This window comes from Salmo salar, chromosome 25, assembly GCF_965601325.2.
Source record: "Salmo salar chromosome 25, fSalSal1, whole genome shotgun sequence".
NCBI classification, from domain to species: domain Eukaryota; kingdom Metazoa; phylum Chordata; class Actinopteri; order Salmoniformes; family Salmonidae; genus Salmo; species Salmo salar.
This window is the reverse complement of record NC_138315.1, coordinates 34,832,147-34,854,599: the sequence shown is the minus strand read 5'-3', so window position 1 is coordinate 34,854,599 and position 22,453 is coordinate 34,832,147. Positions and strand designations below refer to the sequence as shown.

General features: G+C 43.7%; 1 protein-coding gene across 1 annotated transcript in view; it reads right to left on the bottom strand.

The window, feature by feature from the left end:
• LOC106592868 (nectin-3) overlaps positions 1-22,453 on the bottom strand; it is a 149,214-nt gene that overhangs the window by 104,248 nt on the left and 22,513 nt on the right. The window lies entirely within an intron of this gene.

Sequence of the window (22,453 nt, the reverse complement as noted above, 5' to 3'; positions counted from 1 at the left end):
CTTTGTGTACTAAGAAAGTAGTGAGCAGAGGGACACAGTTGATTGTTTCACAGCAATAAAGCCATGTGAGGTTGAGGCACTGCCATAATCTACTGTGCCGTTTCCATAGGGATCATGTCACGGGCCTTTCCATCACAGCCACTACTCCATATTAGATTGCATGGGGTCAATTCTCTGAGTAACAGCATATTAATCAAGTTAGGAACCTGGCCGGAGGCTTAGCATTCAGTTCAGAATATGGTGTAGAGGGCGAAGGCTTGGCTACTAGCATTCAGTTCTGAATCTGGTGTTGAGTGCGGAGGCTTGTAAACAGTGACTTCTTTGAGAGAAAGAAGACAGCATCAATGTGTGTTCTCTGATATCTCTTTCTCGTGATAGTCATTTTGCTAGTTCTCTATCACCCCTCTGTCACTAGTTACATATCCCAGAGGGAAACCCCCTCCATCTCTGGGGAACAGAGTCATGTGAGGAAGTCACATGTTTTTGCTGTGTCTGCACTGTACTGTTGAATTCTATGTGGTTTTTATTTTATTTACTGCTGTATTTTTATATATTTTTCTTGAACAGGTCTCCCTTTTCTGGTCTCAATGGGTCTTCCTGGTTAAATAAAGGTTGAATAAAAATATGATAAAAATAGCAATTCTTTACATTCTGCACACAACACTGTTTTGCTTTATCTTGGCCAGGTCGCAGTTGTAAATGAGAACTTGTTCTCAACTGGCCTACCTGGTTATCCTCTTGTCGTTCGCCTAGGATAGGGGGCGCTACAGCGATTTTTGAAAAAAATTTGTGCCCATTTTAAACGGCCTCCTACTCAAACTCAGAAGCTAGGATATGCATATAATTAATTAACTGTTTGAATGGTGTCTGTGAGTATAACAGAACTCATATGGCAGTCAAAACCCCGAGACCGATCATAACAGGAAGTGGAATTCTGAATTGCGGACTCAACTTCATCTCGTTGCCTATAAATCACACAGTGAGCAATGATTCATTGAGCACTTCCTATTACTTCCACTAGATGTCCCCAGTCTTTACAAAGTGGTTTGAGTCTCCTACTGTGAAAACTGACTAAATGACACGCTGTGGAACGTGGTCACATGGAGAGGGCCATCACCATTATGACGCCGGAGCCCCTGGCTACCCTCCCCTTTCGAAACGTTTTGAAAGACAATGCAATCTTCCCCCTTGAATCTTATTGGAGCTCTGGTTGAAAAAGGCCCTAAAGATTTATGTTATACAACATTTGACATGTTTGAACGAACCTAAATAAATAAAAAAATGCATTTTTTTCGAAAGAGGTGTCCCGCGCACGACGGAACTTTTGGTGCAGCCTTCAGAACGCGCTAACAAGAACAAGCTATTGGAACATGAAGGATTAATTTTTTCGAACTAAAATACATTTGTTGTGGACCTGGGATTCCTAGAAGTGCTTTCTGATGAAGATAATCAAAGGTAAGGGATTATTGACAATAGTATACAAGACTAGATTTGATATGCGATGGTTCCAAGATGGCGCTGACCTGTAACGCTAGCCTATTTTTCTGAGTATCGCATCCCCTTTTATCGCAAAGTGTGATTACCGAGTAAAGTTATTTTTAAATCTGGCATTACAGGTGCTTTCAAGAGATATTCATCTATAAATCTTAGAATGACAATATTACATTTTAAAAATGTTTTCGAATAGTAATTTAGTAAATTGTAGCGCTGTTTCACCGGATGCATTTGAGGGAAAATAGTAAACGTTACGCGCCGATGTAAAATGCTGTTTTTATATATAAATATGAACTTTATCGAACAAAAGAATGCATGTATTGTGTAACATGATGTCCTAGGAGTGTCATCTGATGAAGTTTGTCAAAGGTTAGTGCTGCATTTAGCTGTTTTTTGGTTATTTGTGATGCATGTGGTTGGTCGGAAAATGGCTATGTGGCTACTTTTACGATATACTCCTCTAACATAATCTAATGTTTTGCTTTTGCTGTAAAGCCTTTTTGAAATCGGACAACGTGGTTCGATTCAGGAGAGGTGTATCTATAAAACAATATAACATAGTCCTATATTTGAAAAAATATATATATTAAATTTCGTTATGCTAATGGGGATAGGATTTTTTAGCTGGATGTCCGTCCCGCATACGGGACGAGCCCGTCAAGAGGATATTATATAAAGGTGAAATATTATGATTTATTTTTTTAAACTGGTGATTGGCCATGATTGAATTCCTGGGATATAGTCCCCCAAAAATGTAATATGAACTTGTACCAAATTAATATATGATCATGCCAATTAATTTTTTTCTCAAAGCTAAATTCTTTAACCTCTCTAGGGAAGGTGGGACGAAATCGTCCCACCTACGTTAACAGCCAGTGGAATCCTGTGGCGCGTTATTCAAATACCTTAGAAATGCTATTACCTCTCGTTAATCTAACCACACTGTCCGATTTCAAAAAGGCTTTACAACGAAAGCAAAACATTAGATTGTCAGCAGAGTACCCAGCCAGAAATAATCAGACACCCATTTTTCAAGCATTGCTGATTTTGTACGTTTGCCCACTGACAAAGAAATGATCAGTCTATAATTTTATTGGTAGGTTTATTTGAACAGTGAGAGACAGAATAACAAAAAAAAAATTCAGAAAAACACATGTTAAAAATGTTATAAATTGATTGACTGATCATTTCTTTGTCAGTGGGCAAACGTACAAAATCAGCAGGGAATCAAATACTTTTTTCCCTCACTGTATATTGTATTTACTTTGCCACCATGGCCTTTTTTGCCTTTACCTCCCTTATCTTACCTCATTTGCACACATTGTATATAGACTTCTTTTCTACTGTATTATTGACTGTATGTTTGTTTTACACCATGTGTAACTAACTCTGTGTTGTTGTATGTGTCAATCTGCTTTGCTTTATCTTGGCCAGGTCGCAATTGTAAATGAGAACTTGTTCTCAACTTGCCTACCTGGTTAAATAAAGGTGAAATATTTTTTTACAATTGCACTGATACCATACGAGTGCAGCAGCAACAGACATAGAATGACAACGAGTAGAACCCAACAGGCAGCAGAGGTCTCTGTGAGGAGAGAGGGGAAACAGTTAATATAAGAAACAATCTGTATTTACAATTACATGCAATCATGTTGCCCAAGCAACCATCATGGCTCTAATGCAAACACTTTCCTGCAGAAAGCAAAGAGATAATACTACAGTCGTGGCCAAAAGTTTTGAGAATGACACAAATATTAATTTTCATAGTCTGCTGCCTCAGTTTGTATGTAGGTAATAAGAAGTGTACGTATGAAGTAAGAGCAGAGTGTATCACGACAATCTTAGTTAGTGGTTATACTGTCCTGTAGAGTGGGGAATTAGGCCATAAGTCTAACACATGCAGTGAAAGATAATTGAGCATCTGGCTCAACTTTGTTATCCATGCTACATCATATTTCTCATAACCTCATATACAATGCTGCTTGAAAATATGTGAACCCTACAGGACTGGTCATTATTTTGCTATAAAATATCAAAATAAATATATAAAATCCTTCTTTAAGCCCCAATTTGTTAGAAAGACATTCCAAGTAAATGACAGAAACAAAAATATGATGTTTTATTTATTATTTAACAGAAACTCATTTGATGTGTGCAAAAATATGTGAACCCCTTCAGTCAACAGCTTGTGGCACCTCCATAATAAGCGATAACTTGGAGTAAATGTCTCCTATAGCCAGTAATCAGTCTATGACATCTGTTTTGAGGGAGATTTGCCCACCCGTCCTTACAGAATTCAGCCAATTGAGTGAGGGTTGAGGGTTGTCTGGCATGAACTGCCCAATTCAGGTCCTGCCACAGCATCTCGATTGGATTTAGGTCAGGACTTTGACTTGGCCAATACAAAACACAAATCTTCTTTCTCCTGAGCCATTCTTTGGTAGATTTGCTTGAATGCTTTGGGTTGATGTCTTGTTGGAAGACACATTTTTCATCCCAGCTTAGCTTCTTGACTGATGGCCTTACGTTCTGTTCCAGAATCTTCTGGTATACCTCAGATCTCATGGTTCCCTTAATGATGTGGCGTTGTCCAGATTCAGAGGAGGAAAACCAGCCTCAGATCTTAACATACCAGCCACCATGCTTAACTGTTGGGATAAGGTTCTTTGGTGGTAGACAGTGTTGGGTTTTCGCCAAAAATAGCAGTGTTGATTGTGACCAACAAGGTCAATTTTAGACTCATCGGTCCAGAGAATATACTTCCAGAAACCTTCAGGTTTGTCCAGGTGGTCTCTGCCAAAGTTAAGACGGGCAGTTAGGTATTTTTTGGACAGCAGAGGCTTCTTCCTAGCAACCCTCCCATGAATTGCATTTTGATTTAGTGTTCTTCTTATTGTTGAAGCATGCACAGTTACCTGAGATGCAGTACAGGAGGTCTGCAAATCTCTAGATGTTATGTTTGGGTTGGCTTTTACCTGATTTATTATTGTTCTTGTGGTGCTTGGTGATATTTTGGAAGCGAGTTGCTGTCATGTTAAGTGCTCTCTATTTATAAATGATTTGCCGAGAGAGAGAGAGAGAGAGAGAGAGAGAGAGAGACTATAGATGGAAGGAAAGTATTGTGGAAACCTACTGTAAGGGCTGTCTGAGGAAGTGGACCAAAATGCAGCAGAGTTAGTGTTCATCATCATTTAACCTGTTAGGGCTAGGGGGCAGCATTGACACGGCTGGATAAAAAACATACCCGATTTAATCTGGTTACCACTCCTACTCAGTAACTAGAATATGCATATACTTATTACATATGGATAGAAAACACCCTAAATTTTCTAAAACTGTTTGAATGGTGTCTGTGAGTATAACAGAACTCAAATGGCAGGTCAAAACCTGAGAGATTCCTTTACAGGAAGTGGCCTGTCTGACCATTTCTGGAACTTCTTTGCCATCTCTATCATTTACTAAGGATCTCTGCTCTAACGTGACACTTCCCACGTCGTCCATAGGCTCTCAGAGCCCGGGAAAAAAGAGAATGTCGTCATTCCAGCCCCAGGCTGAAACACATTATCGCCTTTCTCAAGTGGCCCATCAAGAGACACTAGCTTATGCGCGTGACCCCGACCGCCCCCGCCTTTGGGATTTTTTCCTCTGTTTGCCGAAAAGGAGATTCCCTGTCGGAATTTTATCGCTTTTCTACGAGAAAAATGACGTAAAAATTGATTTTAAACAGCGGTTGACATGCTTCGACGTACGGCAATGGAATACTTTGAATTTTATTGTCAGGAATTGCGCCAAGCGCGCGACACTTCTTTACTATTTCGGATAGTGTCTGGAACGCACGAACAAAACGCCGCTATTCGGATATAACGATGGATTATTTTGGACCAAACCAACATTTGTTATTGAAGTAGACGTTCTGGGTGTGCATTCTGACGAAGACAACAAAAGGTAATGACATTTTTATAATAGTAAATATGATTATGGTGAGTGCTAAACTTGCCGGGTGTCTAAATAGCGAGCCCGTGATGCCTGGGCTATGTACTTAGAATATTGCAAAATGTGCTTTCACCAAAAAGCTATTTTAAAATCGGACATATCGAGTGCATAGAGGAGGTCTGTATCTATAATTCTTAAAATAATTGTTATGCTTTTTGTGAACGTTTATCGTGAGTAATTTAGTAAAATGTTAGCGAATTCCCCGTAAGTTTGCGGGGGGTATGCTAGTTCTGAACGTCACATGCTAATGTAAAAAGCTGGTTTTTGATATAAATATGAACTTGATTGAACAAAACATGCATGTATTGTATAACATAATGTCCTAGGGTTGTCATCTGATGAAGATCATCAAAGGTGAGTGCTGCATTTAGCTGTCTTCTGGGTTTTGGTGACATTATATGCTGGCTTGAAAAATGGGTGTCTGATTATTTCTGGCTTGGTACTCTGCTGACATAATCTAATGTTTTGCTTTCGTTGTAAAGCCTTTTTGAAATCGGACAGTGTGGTTAGATTAACGAGAGTCTTATCTTTAAATGGCTGTAAAATAGTCATATGTTTGAGAAATTGAAGTAATAGGATTTTGAAGATTTTGAAAATCGCGCCACAGGCTGGCAGTGGATGTTACGTAGGTGGGACGAATTCGTCCCGCCGGTCCCATAGAGGTTAATAAAGAACGAACACTATACAATTTAAAAAACAAGAAAACTGACAGCCAAACAGTCCTGTCAGGTGAAACACACTAAACAGAAACAATTACCCACAACCACAAGGAAAAACACACACTACTATATAGGACTCCCAATCAAAGGCAACTCAACACACCTGCCTTCAATTGGGAGTCCAACATCCAACTCACACGTAACACAAACAACTCTGCCACGTCCTGACCAAAACTAATACAATTGCTCCCTCTGCTGGTCAGGACGTGACAGTACCCCCCCCCCTCAAGGTGCAGACCCCGGAATGCACCTTAAAAAGAAAACACAAAAAATCCCCAATGCCCCAACAAAACCAATAAACAATACCCCCTAAACAATAAAGGAGGGTGGCTGCCGTCAACGACGGCACTGTGCTACACCCTCCCTCCCCAACCCACCTATCCTGGAGGTGGCTCAGGTGCGGGACGTGGACCTCGCTCCACCTTCGGCGTCGCCCACTTCGGTGGCGCCGATAGCTGTGCCGGGCAGACGGGCCACTCGGGCTGGGCCGGAGGACAGGCGGGCCCCTCGGGCTGGGCCGGAGGACAGGCGGGCCCCTCGGGCTGGGCTGGAGGACAGGCGGGCCACTGGGGCTGGGCCGGAGGACAGGCGGGCCCCTCGGGCTGGGCCGGAGGACAGGCGGGCCCCTCGGGCTGGGCCGGAGGACAGGCGGGCCCCTCGGGCTGGGCCGGAGGACAGGGCCGGAGGACAGGCGGGCCACTCGGGCTGGGCCGGAGGACAGGCGGCCACTCGGGCTGGGCCGGAGGACAGGCGGGCCACTCGGGCTGGGCCGGAGGACAGGCGGGCCACTCGGGCTGGGCCGGAGGACAGGCGGGCCACTCGGGCTGGGCCGGAGGACAGGCGGGCCACTCCGGCAGCTCCGGGCAGACGGGCCACTCCGGCAGCTCCGGCACGGCGGGCCACTCCGACAGATCCAGCTCAGGATTCACCAGGCTGGGGAGACATGAGGGAGGCCTGGCTCTGGGCGCAGGCCCTGGACTCACCAGGCTGGAGATACCAGCTGGAGGCCTGGTTTGAGGAGCGGGCACAGGAGAGACCAGGGTGGAGGGATCCACCGGAGGACTGGTCCTTGGAGGAGGTACAGGACGAACCAGGATGGGGAGACCCACTGGAGGACTGGTCCGTGTAGGAGGTACGGGCTTGACCAGGATAGGGAGACCCACTGGAGGACTGGTCCGTGGAGTAGGCACGGGCTTGACCAGGATAGGGAGACCCACTGGAGGACTGGTCCGTGGAGGAGGCACGGGCTTGACCAGGATAGGGAGACCCACTGGAGGACTGGTCCGTGGAGGAGGAACGGGCTTGACCAGGATGGGAAGACATGCAGGAGGCCTGGTTCTGGGCGTAGGCACAGGACATGCAGGGCTGGGAAGACATGCAGGAGGCCTGTTTCTGGGCGCAGGCACAGTCTTCACCAGACAACCAGCACGCACCTCAGGACGAGTATGGAGAGCTGCCTCAGGTGACATCATTTCATCGACACGCTCCGTAGGGCGAATGCCGTGCCTTATGCATCAAACTAGCAGCTCTCTCATCTCTCTCTCCTTTAATCTTCCCATTAACTCCTTCACAGTCTCTGCCTCGTACCCCTTGCTCACCTCCAATGTCAGCCCGACTGGCTCTTGTTCCGACCTCGGCTCCGCCGACTGTCCCGTGTGCCCCCCCCCCCCAATTTTTTTTTATTGGGGCTGCCTCTCGAGCTCGTTGCGCTATTTCTCCTCATAGTATCGCCGCTTCAATCTCCCACTGCGGGAGGCCATACTCCCCAGCCTGAGTCCATGGTCCCTCTCCGTCCAGGATTTGTTCCCATGTCCACGAGTCCATAACGCTGTACTCCTGTTGCTCCTTCCTCCTCCGCCGCTTGGTCCTGGTTTGGTGGGTAATTCTGTAAGGGCTGTCTGAGGAAGTGGACCAAAATGCAGCAGAGTTAGTGTTCATCATCATTTAATAAAGAACGAACACTATACAATTTACAAAACAAGAAAACTGACAGCCAAACAGTCCTGTCAGGTGAAACACACTAAACAGAAACAATTACCCACAACCACAAGGAAAAACACACACTACTATATAGGACTCCCAATCAAAGGCAACTCAACACACCTGCCTTCAATTGGGAGTCCAACATCCAACTCACACGTAACATAAACAACTCTGCCACGTCCTGACCAAAACTAATACAATTGCTTCCTCTGCTGGTCAGGACGTGACACCTACCAAAAAACAATTAGGCAACAACAAATTCAATCCCTTCTATAAAACTTCCGGGACAAAACATTCCACTGTAATAGCGAAGGTGTAAACTTGGCAGTAGAAAACCTAAACATATTTGGCCTCGCAGCTTCCCTATCAAATCTAAACATTTCAAACAGAAAACCAAAGAAAATGAACAACAATGACAAATGGTTTGATGAAGAATGCAGAAACCTAAAAAAGAAATTGAAAAACCTATCCAACCAAAAACATAGAGACCCAGAAAACCTGAGCCAACGGCTTCACTATGGTGAATCACTAAAACAAAACATAAAAACACAAAAGAAAAAGTGAGAACAGCACATCAGAAATCAGTTCAATGTAATTGAAGAATCCATAGACTAACCATTTCTGGGAAAATTGAAAAACACTAAACAAACAACAACACCAAGAGTTATCTATCCAAAACTAATATGTATGGGTAAACCACTTCTCCAGTCTTTTTGGCCCTATAACTTCTTCAGGCTAGGGGGCAGTATTTTCACGTCCGGATGAAAAGCGTGCCAAAGTAAACTGCCTATTACTCAGGCCCAGAAGCTAGGATATGCATATGCACAGTAGTAGATAGATAGAAAAAACGGTTAAAATAATGTCTGTGAGTATAACAGAACGGATTTTGCAGGCGAACCCCGAGCACAATCCATCCAGGGAATTTTTGGGGGGATGTCATTGTGTTTTCCAATACTTTCTATGGGAAACCTGATTTATTAGGGCCCAGACTGCAGTTCCTATGGCTTCCACTACATGTCAACAGTCTTTAGACATTTTTTATGTTTTTCTTTTGAGAAATGAAGAAGTAGTCCTATTATTTTCATGTGTCACTCAGGTGGACTCTAGTCTTTTGGTCCGTGAACAGGAGCGTGCTCCTCATTGTTTTTCTCCGTTATTGGAAACAGTTTATTTCGTCTTAAATTTGATCGAGTATTTACATTTTAGGGTACCTGAGGTTGGATTAGAAACATTGTTTGAAATGTTTGGACCAAGTCTACAGGTAACTTATCAGATACTTTGTAGTCATGTTGGGTGAGTTGGAACCGGTGTATTTCTGAATCAAACGCGCCAAATAAATGGACATTTTGTGGATATAAAGAAGGAAGTTGTTAAACAAAACGACCATTCATTGTGTCACTGAGACATTTGGGATTGCAAAAAGATGAAGATCTTCAAATAGCATTTATTATATTGCTATTGCTGACTTTTATGTCACACCTGCCTGGTTGAAAAAAGGAAGTGATTCCCAAACCTTCCATAACAAAGCCATCACCTACAGAGAGATGAACCTGGAGAAGAGTCCCATAAGCAAGCTGGTCCTGAGTCTCTGTTCACAAACACAAACATGCCCCACAGAGACCCAGGACAGCAACACAATTAGACCCAATCAAATCATGAGAAAACAAAAAGATAATTACTTGACCCATTGGAAAGAACTAACAAAAAAACAGAGCAAACTAGAATGCTATTTGGCCCTAAACAGAGAGTACACACTGGCCCAAACTTAATTAAATCTTTGACTATGTACAGACTCAGTGAGCATTGCTTTGCTATTGAGAAAGACCGCCGTAGGCAGACCTGGCTCTCAAGAGAAGACAGGCTATGTGCACACTGCCCACAAAATGAGTTGCAAACTAAGCTGCACTTCCTAACCTCCTGCCAAATCTATGACCATATTAGAGACACATATTTGGCATTGTTTAACTTGTTATGGATAGGGGTCAGTATTTTCACGGCCGGATAAAAAACATACCCGATTTAATCTGATTATTACTCCTGCCCAGAAACTAGAATATGCATATAATTATTAGCTTTGGATAGAAAACACTCCAAAGTTTCTAAAACTGTTTGAATGGTGTCTGTGAGTATAACAGAACTCATTAGACAGGCCAAAACCTGAGAAGATTCCAAACAGGAAGCGCCCTCTCTGACTATTTCTTGGCCTTCTTGATCATCTCTATCCAAAACAGGGGATCTCTGGCATAACGTGACATTTTCTAATGCTCCCATAGGCTCTCAGAAGGCGCCAGAACTTTGAATGATGACTTTGCAGGCCATGGCTGAAAAACAGTAGCACATTTGGATAGTGGTCAATCTGAGAACAATGAGACTGGGGGCGCGTGTACGAGCCGACACCATGTTTTTATTTTTTCGTCTTTGAACGAAAACAGGGTTTCCCGGTCGGAATATTATCGCTTTTTTACGAGAAAAATCGCAAAAAATTGATTTTAAACAGCGTTTGACATGCTTCGAAGTACGGTAATGGAATATTTAGAATTTTTTTGTCACGAAACGCGCCGGGCGCGCCACCGCTATTTGGATATAACTATGGATTATTTGGAACCAAACCAACATTTGTTATTGAAGTAGAAGTCCTGGGAGTGCATTCTGACGAAGAACAGCAAAGGTAATCCAATTTTTCTTATAGTAAATCAGAGTTTGGTTAGTACCAAACTTGGTGGGTGTCAAAATAGCTAGCCATGATGGCCGGGCTATCTACTCAGAATATTGCAAAATGTGCTTTCACCGAAAAGCTATTTTAAAATCGGACACCGCGATTGCATAAAGGAGTTCTGTATCTATAATTCTTAAAATAATTGTTCTGTTTTTTGTCAACGTTTATCGTGAGTATTTAGTAAATTCACCGGAAGTGTTTGGTGAGAATGCTAGTTCTGAACGTCACATGCTAATGTAAAAAGCTGGTTTCTGATATAAATATGAACTTGATTGAACAAAACATGCATGTATTGTATAACATAATGTCCTAGGAGTGTCCTCTGATGAAGATCAAAGGTTAGTGCTGCATTTAGCTGTGTTTTGGGTTTATGTGACATTATATGCTAGCTTGAAAAATGGGTGTCTGAATTTCGCGCCACAGGATTCCACTGGCTGTTGAGTAGGTGGGACGATTTCGTCCCACATACCCTAGAGAGGCTAAAAACACCTGACAGGTGCTCGGCTCTCTATTAAATTGTTCCGGGGGAGGTAAAAGGGGCTCCCGGGAACGTGGAGAGGACGGTGGGGCCACTCCAAACGCTGCTAACCGCCGAGTTACTGAGGGGCGGTGGGGTTACCACCGTGGCAGACTGCCACCCCAGATAACCCGCGGAATTCCTCCAGCAGCATGTCCAATGCTCGGTCATGGTGCTCAGCCAACGTTTGGACCCCTCCATAAGACCGCGAAGCAATTCCTCGTGCCTACCAATTTAGGCTCCTTGGGAGGAGATGGCGTTGCGCAGCTGACCCGGGTCTGCTGGGTAAGTCATGTCCAGTTCGTACTATCAGGTATGAAGGTAAGACCCAGATGCAGACAACGTTGAATTAACAAAGGTTTAACCTCTTGGGGCTAGGTGGGACGCTAGCGTGCCACCCGTGGTGCACTCCATCAACAGCAGGTGCATTTCAAGAGCGGCAAATTTGAATCCAAATAAATGTCAAAATTCAAATTTTTCAAAAATACAACTATGTTACACCATTTGAAAGATAAACATCTCCTTAATCTAACCACGTTTTACGATTTCAAAAAGGTTTTACGGCGAAAGCATAAATTTAGAGTATGTTAGGACAGTACATTTACAAGAGTTGTGTGTAATGTTTTGTCAAGTCAAAGACAGGGTCACCAAAACCATAAAACCAGCTAAAATGATGCACTAACCTTTTACAATCTCCATCAGATGACACTCCTAGGACATTATGTTAGACAATGCATGCATTTTTAGTTCTATCAAGTTCATATTTATATACAAAAACAGCGTTTTACTATGGCATTGATGTTGAGGAAATCGTTTCCCTCCAATAACCGGCAGTCAAGTCAGCGTCACAAATTAAATAATTTAAATTAGAAAACATTGGTAAAATATTATATTGTCATTTAAAGAATTATAGATTTACATCTTTTGAACGCAATCAACTTGCCAGATTTAAAAATAACCTTACTGGGAAATCACACTTTGCAATAATCTGAGCACTGTGCCCAGAAAAATACGCGTTGCGATACAGACTAGACGTCATGTTGGGGAGATCTAAAATCGAAAATACTATGTAAATAATCCATTACCTTTGATTCTCTTCATCAGATGTCACTTCCAGGTATCACAGGTCCATAACGAATGTAGTTTTGTTCAAAAAAGCTCATCATTTATGTCCAAAAATCTCCGTCTCGTTAGCACATGATGTAAGCCAGCCGGACTTCTCGTCATGAACGAGGGGAAAAAATATATTTCCGTTCGTTCAAACATGTCAAACGTTGTATAGCATAAATCATTAGGGCCTTTTTTAACCAGAACATGAATAATATTCAAGGTGGACGAATGCATAGTCTTTTATAACGTATTGGAACGAGGGTACCCAACATGAAGTAGCGCGCCAGGTGTCTAATGGGACATCACCGTTCCATGGCTCTTGTTCGGTCAGATCTCCCTCCAGAAGACTCAAAACACTTTGTAAAGGCTGGTGACATCTAGTGGAAGCAATAGGAAGTGCCAAAATATTCCTAAACCCCTGTGTTTTTCAATGGGATAGGTTTAAAGTCAATACAACACATCAGGTATCCACTTCCTGTCAGAAAATGTCTCAGGGTTTTGCCTGCCAAATGAGTTCTGTTATACTCACAGACACCATTCAAACAGTTTTGGAAACTTTAGAGTGTTTTCTATCCATATATAATAAGTATATGCATATTCTAGTTACTGGGTAGGATTAGTAACCAGATTAAATCGGGTACATTTTTTTTATCCAGACGTGCAAATGCTGCCCCCTAGACCCAACAGGTTAACAATAAAACAGGGGAAGGCAATAGACAGGTCAAGACAGGCAAAGGGTCAGTAAACCAGAGGTGGGGCAAGGGTACCAGATGGCAGGCAGGCTCAGGATCAGGGTAGGCAGAGGTCAGTAATCCAGAGGTGGGGCAAAGGTACAGGTTGGAAGGTATGCTCAGGGTCAGGGGCAGAAAGAGTGGTCAGGCAGGCTGGCTCAGAGTCAGGACAGGAAAGGGTCAAAACCAGGAGGGTGAGAAAAAGAGAGACTGGGGAAAGCAGGAGCTGAGATACAAAAACGCTGGTTGACCTGACAAACAAGACGAACTGGCAACCGACAAACAGAAAACACAGTTATAAATACACAGGAGATACCAATATACATATATATATATATAGTTGAATTTGGAAGTTTACATACACCTTAGCCAAATACATTTAAACTCAGTTTTCACAGTTCCTAACATTTAATCCTAGTAAAAATGCCATGTCTTAGGTCAGTCAGGATCCCCACGTTATTTAAGAATGTGAAAAATCAGAATAATAGTAGAGAGTGATATAATTCAGCTTTGGAAGACCCATTGTGACAAAGCTTTAACTTCCTGACATGTCTTGAGATGTTGCTTCAATATATCCACATAATTTTCCATCCTCATGATGCCATCTATTTTGTGAAGTGCACCAGTCTCTCCTGCATCAAAGCACCCCCACAACATGATGCTGCCACCTCCGTGCTTCATGGTTGGGATGGTGTTCTTCGGCTTGCAAGCGTCCCCCTTTATCTTCCAAACATAATGATGATCATTATGGGCAAACAGTTCTATGACCAGAAGACATTTCTTTAAAAAGTAAAATCTTTGCCCCCATGTGCAGTTGCAAACCGTAGTCTGGCTTTTTTATGGCGGTTTTGGAGCAGTGGATTCTACCTTGCTGAGTGGCTTTTCAGGTTATGTCGATATAGGATTCGTTTTACTGTGGATATAGATACTCTTGTACCTGTTCCCTCCAGCATCTTCACAAAGTCCTTTGCTGTTGTTCTGGGATTGATTTGCACTTTCGCACCAAAGTACGTTCATATCTAGGAGACAGAACGCATCTCCTTCCTGAGCGGTATGACGGCTGCGTGGTCCCATGGTGTTTATACTTGCGTGCTATGGTTTGTACAGATGAGCGTGGTACCTTCAGCCATTTGGAAATTGCTCCCAAGGATGAACCAAACTTGTGGAGGTCTACAATATTTTTTCTACGGTCTTGGTTCATTTCTTTTGAGTTTCCCATGATGTCAAGTAAAGAGGCAATGAGTTTGAAGGTAGGCCTTGAATTACATCTGCAGTTACACCTCCAATTGACTCAAATGATGTCAATTAGCCTATCAGAAGCTTCTAAAGCCATGACATCATTTTCTGGAATTTTCCAAGTTGTTCAAAGGCACACTCAACTTAGTGTATCTAAACTTCTGACCCACTGGAATTGTGATACAGTGAATAATACGTGAAATAATCTGTCTGTAAACAATTTTTGGAAATGTTACTTGTGTCATGCACAAATTAGATGTCCTAACCGTCTTGCCAAAACTATAGTTTGTTTAGAAGACATTTGTGGAGTGGTTGAAAAACAAGTTTTAATGACGCCAACCTAAGTGTATGTAAACTTCCGACTTCAACTGTACTACCTTAAAGGCCTGATTGGTGGAGGGCTGCAGAGATGGTTGTCCTTCTGGAAGGTTCTCCCATCTCCACAGAGGAACCATCAGGGTCTTGGTCACCTCCCTGAGGCCCATTGCTCAGTTTGACCGGACAGCCAGCTTTAGGAATGGTCATGGTGGTTCCAAACTTCTTCCGTTTAAGAATGATGGAGGCCACTGTGTTCAAAGGAACCTACAGTGCTGCAGACATTTTTTGGTACCCTTCCCCAGATCTGCGCCTCGACACAATCCTGTCTCAGAGCACTGTGGACAATTCCTTCGACTTTCTGGCTTGGTTTTTGCTCTGACATGCACTGTCAACTGTGGGACCTTTATATAGATAGGTGTGAGCCTTGCCAAATCATGTCCAATCTATTTAATTTACCACAGGTGGACTCCAATCAAATTGAGGAAACATCAAGGATGATCAAAGGAAGCAGGATGCACCTGAGCTCAAGGTCGAGTTGCATAGCAAAGGGTCTGAATCCTTATGTAAATAAGGTATTTCATTTTTTTTATTTCTAATACATTTGCAAAAATTACTAAAAACTTTTTGCTTGCCATTATGGGGTATTGTGTGTAGATTTAAAAGGAAAAATAACACTTGTATCTATTTTAGAATAAGGCTGTAACGTAACAAAATTTGGAAAAGTCAAGGGGTCTGAATACTTTCCGAATGCACTGTGTGTTCATACTTCTCTAATGCTCCTCTCTCTTCTCTCCATTCCTCTCTTCTGCTCCCATCTCTTCTCTCCCCTACAGGAGAGCAATGCCCAGTCTCATGATCACACTGCCTGAAGACAACAATGCCAGCGGAGTCAATACTCAAAACACTCAACTCAGTCTATGGACAGATGCTAATCAAACAACGTAAAATCTGTTAGTTTTTAACATGCAACAAGAGCCAAGTATTGTGAAAGACAACAATCAAACATTTGATCCTTCACAAGATTAAACTTAATGTTTTCTTATTAAGCGTGTTACAATAGTTCCACAACATTTACGGTTCATTGTATATCTGCGGTTAATAACATAGGCCAGTGTTCAATTAATTGTATAGTGGGTTTCTAGATTAGACGTGAGTTTGATTTGCACAGCATGTCCTGGATAGAGGGAAATTAGATGTCCTTGATTTAGAACTGTGTCTGTGGTTGTGTTCATTGGATGACTTCTCAGCCAGGTTTGTTATTAGAACTGAACGGGTTACTCCAGGGGATTACCAATATTATAATAATGATGTTACCTATCAATGACTAACCTTCATGTGAATTGACCTACCTCATATAGACCTTACTTTGTGGATGTTAATGAGGAGTTTGGATATAAACCTACTCTCTCCTCTGGCCAATGAATCAGACTCAAACGTACACTAAGAATGAAACAAAAACATAGTTGCATGCAGCCATGGCGGGGTTCAAGCCCTATGGCCCCACAGCCCCACAACCAGAAAAGAATTGACTCATTGCCCTTGGATAAGCTACGTCTGTTCTACTTAACACGCCTGCGAAATATCAAAACTCAAGAAAAAAGATCCCGCATACTTGCATACTTTGTATTGTTGACATTTGAAAATGTGCTGTCATAAAAATAAATAAAATAAAATATGTACTTGCATAAAGAGGTTGGATGGAAATAATATACTTTCATGTATTTAAACACTGTCACAAATTGGTGGTGGTACATGTCATGAAAATGTTATTATGTTGTATTAAAGGTTCATGATTAAAATATAAGGAATAGTTTAATATATTCTACCCTTGTCAACAGTGGAGTGTATTTAATGCAATGGATTGACATCAGAGAGAGGGGTCCCAAGTCATAAAGATTTGCCTGTTGTCTTTAAAAGAAAGTAAATAACTGTCCTGTCATTCTTATTTGTTTGTTTTGAGGCCTACGGGTTTCATTACCGGTAGATTGCGGTAGAGGCTTTCATTTCTAGCCTTCAATGATGCAGCACACAGCCTACGAAAATAGTTCACGCCGGGCACAAACTGGTTGAATCAACGTTGTTTTAACGTAATTTGTCAATGTATTGTGACATGGAATCTTCGTGGGAAATACAATGGATTTGGAAAAAGTAATCAAATGTTGTTTTGTGGGTGAAATTTCAACCACAGGATTATGTCATCATGGTAACCAAATTTCAACATAGACAAACCTTATGTTGAATTTGCAGATTCTGACTCCAGTCACAAATCTGATGACTTGAACCTCGACTTATTAGAACATAAAATAACTTGAGACTCGACTTGGACTTTGAGCCTTACGACTCGGGACTCAACTTTGACTTGAGAGTAATGACTTTAAATTATCTGGCCAGGTGTGGTAATGTTTTGTCACTCATTTTGTGGCACAGAGTCTACGTGGATTACTCTATACACAGCCAGAGACAATAGCCGCAGCATCGCCCTTGCCAAAAAACTTGCAGCAGATTGGTTAGTGAAACGCACACTCAGCCCTCTGATTGGATCAGTAAACTGTCAATCAATTCAGGTCGGGTGAGCTAGCAAACAGATCGCTAATTTGCAGTACAGTTATAGAGTACCACAGTAGGAGTCATAATAACCCTACAATCTAGCGGTCCAATAGGAAGATGGTTCCAATCATTTTTTCCTTAGGGGATTATAAAAACACTTAAAATAAGGGGTGTGTTTTTGTGTAGGTTTAACCCGGCGTGATGTTTCAAAAACCTTGTAAATCTCTCTTCGACAAGGTGACTCATCAATATATTTGCCTGTATATTTGTTTTATGCTAATTAGCTGTTATTGTGGCTATCATACAGAACTACAAATGCCATGATGCTCTGGATGAAACTGCCAAATCGAGGCAAAGGTAAGAATCTCTGGAGTAACTATTGAATGTTAACTACATGTAGTGATGACTAATTGCAACATTCCCTTAAATTGACAATTCTGTGAACTATCTTGGGCAAGTTTTACATTTATACAATACCTGTTAGTAAAAGTGTCAGCTAAATATGGGATTTGTAGTCTTAGAATTTTTTTTCAAATGAATTATTTCTGTGGCGAAGAAGCGCCATGGGTGCGGTTCTCCACTTGCGCTCTCCAAACTCCCAACAGCGGAGAATATTTTTTCTCTAATTGAAATGTTTGCTGTTGCTTCCACATGTTTAAATAAACCCTATCATGTTCTCTATCTGGCCAATTGCAATATACATCATCAGTAGCTAAACATTTACTGTGTTGGAGGTTTGGGCAAATCCAGTATTAACAGGTTTTAGCTCACCCTGATGAGAGGTACCTGAGGTATTAAGTTTCACACACAAATCACAAAATGTCACGTCTACTCCCGCTCCCTTTCTCCAGCGCTCGACGTCGCCAGTTTACTAATCACTGGCCTTGATAACCATCATTACGCACACCTGCGCATCATTATGAGACTCACCTGGATTCCATCACGTCACTGATTACCTCCCCTATATCAGTCACTCCCTTAGGTTCATTCCCCGTACAGTATTGATCATGTGTTTGATGTCAAGATGATGCTCCTGGTTTGTACCGGTCAATGTTCATTGTTTTATTAAACTCGCCACCTGCTGCTCAACTCCCAGCGTCTTCATTACAGAATAATGCCTCAACAAATGGAAGTAGCAAGAATCAGGATATCTTGCAGGTGGTCGACGATCAGGGATTCCTACTTTAAAGAGGTTCTTCGCAGTCTTCAACGTCTCAAACATACCCGAGGGGCATTGCCTTCAACTAGCGGAGGAGACTCTGCCACCAGTCGACCCAGTGAGCTAGCACACCAGTCCATTCAGCAGCCCTCCCAGGTCAGTGATGCCCATTTTTCCCTCCCAGATAAATAAGACGAACCCCATCTGAATGCCGTGGCTTCCTACTACAGTGCTCCCTCTATTTTGTGCACCAGATGGGAGCCCCCACCACCGAGCGGTCCAAGGTTGCCACGGTTATTTCTCTCCTGACTGGATGTGCGTAGTAATGGGCTACAGCTGTCTGGGAGAGAGGAGGAGCTGGATTCATGAGGGGTTCATGGCTCTGTTCAGAGGTATCTTCGACCGTCCACCAGAGGGCAGAGAGGGGGGTGAGTGCCTACTCCAACTAAGGCAGAATGACCAGACCGCTGCCGAGTACGTGCTCACCTTCCGGACAGTAGCAGCATCCAGCCAATGGAATGAGCCGGTGCTCCGTACGCTATTCAGAAGAGGACTGCGCAAGGAGGTCCAGACGGAACTGGCATGTCGAGACGACAACCTCTCCTTGGATGTACTCATCGTGATGGCCATCCGTCTGGATTACCTACTTTGGGAGCAGCGGTGCCCTCATCACTTCTCTCCCTCCCTCAGTGAACACTCTGTATCAGAGCCCGAACCCATGGAGGTAGGGGTCACACGCTTCCCCGCTACGTAGACAGCTGGGGCTCTCTCTCTATTGTGGTCAAGGAGGACATCAGCTCCAGCAGTGTCCGGTACATTCCAACTCGGAACCCACGTGAGCAGAGGGACGATTACATGATCTTCCACCTCCTGGGGCAGGTGTGAGTATCCCATCTTCATCACTTTCTGCCAAATCCTTTTTAGTGTCAATCACACCAGCTGACGGTCCCTCAAGTACTGTTTCTACAGAGCTAGTGAATTCCGGTGCCGCGGAGAACTTTATTGACCAGACCCTTGCCTCCTTTCTTAACATCACTTCAAACCCGCTCTCCTCTCCATTTCCGGTTCAAGCCCTTGATAATTGGCCACTAGGATCTGGGACCATCACACACATCAACACACCACCCACCATGGAGTCCATCCATCAGGAGAACATTCCCTTCTTCATCACTAGTGCACCAGCTCAAAGGATCATGGACTGGGCACCTGAATGCCGGAGGATCTGCTTTCCCATCCCCTGTGGTTCCACATCAGTTGAGAGTCCTGTGGTTGCCTTCAGCCCAACAACCCGGAGGTATACCAGGACCTACAGGAGATATTTTCCAAAACCAGTGCCACCTGTCTCCATCCTCATCGCCGGTGGGACTGTGCCATCAACCTGCTTGCAGGCTCTGTGCCCCCGCGCAGAATCATCTACTGTGGCTGAAACCAAGGCCATGGAGGAGTACATCCATGAACCGCTCCAACAAGGTTTCCTCTGCACATCCACCTCTCCTGCGTCTGCTGGCTTCTTATCTGTGGCTAAGAAGTATGGAGGATTATGCCCGTGTATTGATTACAGAGGACTGAAAAAGATCACCACCCAGTACCGTTACCCTCTCCTGTTGGTGCCGGCAGCCATCAAACAGCTCCACTGGACCCGGTTCTTTACCAAATTGGACCTGGGGAGTGCATACGATCTCATTCGCATCCGGGAGGGGGATGATTGGAAGAAAGCTTTCAGCACGATGTCTTGTCACTACAAGTACTTGATGATGCCTTTTGGCTTAGCCAGTGCTCCATCAATGTTCCAGGCATTCATCAACGAGGTGTTCCGGGACATGCTGGGCTGTCAGATGGTCGTGTATATTGACGACATCCTGGTCTACTCGGCTACCTTGGAGGATCACATCGCTCACATCCAAATAGTCTTGGAACGCCTCCTGGCCAACCAACTATATGTCAAGGCAGAGAAGTGCCAATTTCATCAAAAGGATGTCTCCTATCTAGGCTACCAGATCAGCCCGCAAGGAGTGACAATGGACGTTAAGGTAGATGCAGTCAGGTCTTGGCCAGTCCCAACCACCATAAATGGGTTACAATGGTTTTTGGGGTTTGCCAACTTCTACAGCCGTTTCATCAGGAACTTTAGCTCATCGCCTCTCCTCTCTCCTCAAGGGGGGTCCCCATAGGTTGATGTAGAGTCCAGCAGCTGACAAGGCCTGTCTACAGAAGAGACATTTCCCCTAAACCCCATTTCTCAAACACCCAGATCCTACGCTACCCTTTGTGGTGGAGCTGTCCCATCTCAACGCAAGGTCATCCATAAAAATTGTATCCTTGTGCGTATTACTCAAGAAACTGTCTCCTCCAGAGAGGAATTATGATGTCGGTGAACGAGAGCTCCTGGCGGTGAAGTTGGCATTAGAGGAGTAGAGACACTGGCTGGAGGGAGCCAAGGACCCATTCGTCATCCTCACTGACCATTGGCACGTGGAGCACATATGGACAGCGAGGTGGCTGAAACCGCGCCAAGCAAGGTGGGCCCTTTTCTTTACTAGATTTGACTTCATGCTAACCTATCGCCCAGGTTCAAAGAACACCAAAGTCGATGTCCCATCTCTACGATTCAGGAGAGGGTCCTGTCCTGAATGCATTTTTCTTATCTGGCTCTCTACCAGGAACCTTCCACTCTGCCTGCCCTGCAAGAAGTTGAGCCCCCGATTTGTGGGGCTTTTCTAAGTTCTCCGGGGGTCAACGAGATGACATATAGATTACAGCTCCCCAGTGACTACCGTATCTCACCTTCCTTTCATGTCTCCCTTCTCAGGTCGGTGGTTCCTCGTCCCATGGCTGAGGTTGTCCCCCAGAACACCCCTCCGCCCCCCCTGGATGTCGAGGGAGGTCCCGCCTTTGATGTCAGATCCCTACTGTACTCCTAACATTGTGGGGGTCGTTTCCAGTACCTGGAGGACTGGGAGGGGTACGATCCAGAGGAGCTGTGTTGGCTTCCTGTGGTTGACATTCTGTATCCCAACATCTTTCGTGATTTACACCTTTGCTGTCTGAACCGGTCCGCTGCTCGCCCTTGGGGGCCATCGCCCTGGCCGGCATCGTCCTGCAGCTGGAGCCACGCATCAGAGGGGAGGGTACTTTCACGTCTACTCTCTCTCCAGCACTCGACGTAGCCGGTTAACTAATCACTGGCCCTGACAACCATCATTAAGCAAACCTGCGCATCATTATGAGACTCATTATGAACTCCATCAATTCACTGAATACCTCCCCTAAATCTGCTCATTCCCCAGGCAGTATTGATTGTGTTTCGTGTCAAGATGCTACTCCTGTTTTGTACCCCTCAATGTTCATTGTTTTATTAACCTCTCTGGGCTAGGCGGGACGAATTCGTCCCACCTACGCAACAGCCAGTTGAATCCCGTGGCGCGATTTTCAAATACCTTAGAAATACTATTACTTCAATTTCTCAAACATATGACTATTTTACAGCATTTTAAAGACAAGACTCTCGTTAACCTGTTATGGCTAGGGGGCAGTATTTTCACGGCTGGATAAAAAACATACCCGATTTAATCTGGTTACCACTCCTACCCAGTAACTAGAATATGCATATACTTATTACATATGGATAGAAAACACCCTAAAGTTTCTAAAACTGTTTGAATGGTGTCTGTGAGTATAACAGAACTCAAATGGCAGGTCAAAACCTGAGAGATTCCTTTACAGGAAGTGGCCTGTCTGACCATTTCTTGAACTTCTTTTCCATCTCTATCTTTTACTAAGGATCTCTGCTCTAACGTGACACTTCCTACGTCGTCCATAGGCGCTCAGAGCCAGGGAAAAAACAGAATGTCGTCATCCCAGCCCCAGGCTGAAACACATTATCGCCTTTCTCAAGTGGCCGATCAAGGGACTCTGGGCTTAGGCGCGTGA